Source organism: Eimeria tenella, genomic scaffold (assembly GCF_000499545.2).
Source record: "Eimeria tenella Houghton genomic scaffold, Eth_scaff2861, whole genome shotgun sequence".
Classification (NCBI taxonomy): domain Eukaryota; phylum Apicomplexa; class Conoidasida; order Eucoccidiorida; family Eimeriidae; genus Eimeria; species Eimeria tenella.
In genome coordinates this window covers 1185-1458 of record NW_013542737.1, presented here as the reverse complement: position 1 = coordinate 1458, position 274 = coordinate 1185, and positions in this window count along the sequence as shown.

Sequence of the window (274 nt, the reverse complement as noted above, 5' to 3'; positions counted from 1 at the left end):
AGCACCTGCAGCAGCAGCAGCAGCAGCAGCAGCTCACAAGTCATGCCGGGTTTGTCTGCGCATCTTTGCTGCATGATGTTTATACACTGCGATGAGAAGTCGATGTTGGTGATGTTGCGGAAGCCGTCGTCCCACAGGCTTTCGCTCATTGCTGCAGCAGCAAAAACAAATTTAAATAAATAAATAAATAAATAAATAAATAAATAAATAAATAAATAAATAATTTAATTAATTAATTAATTAATTAATTAATTCTGTTTCATTTCTTTGGCGG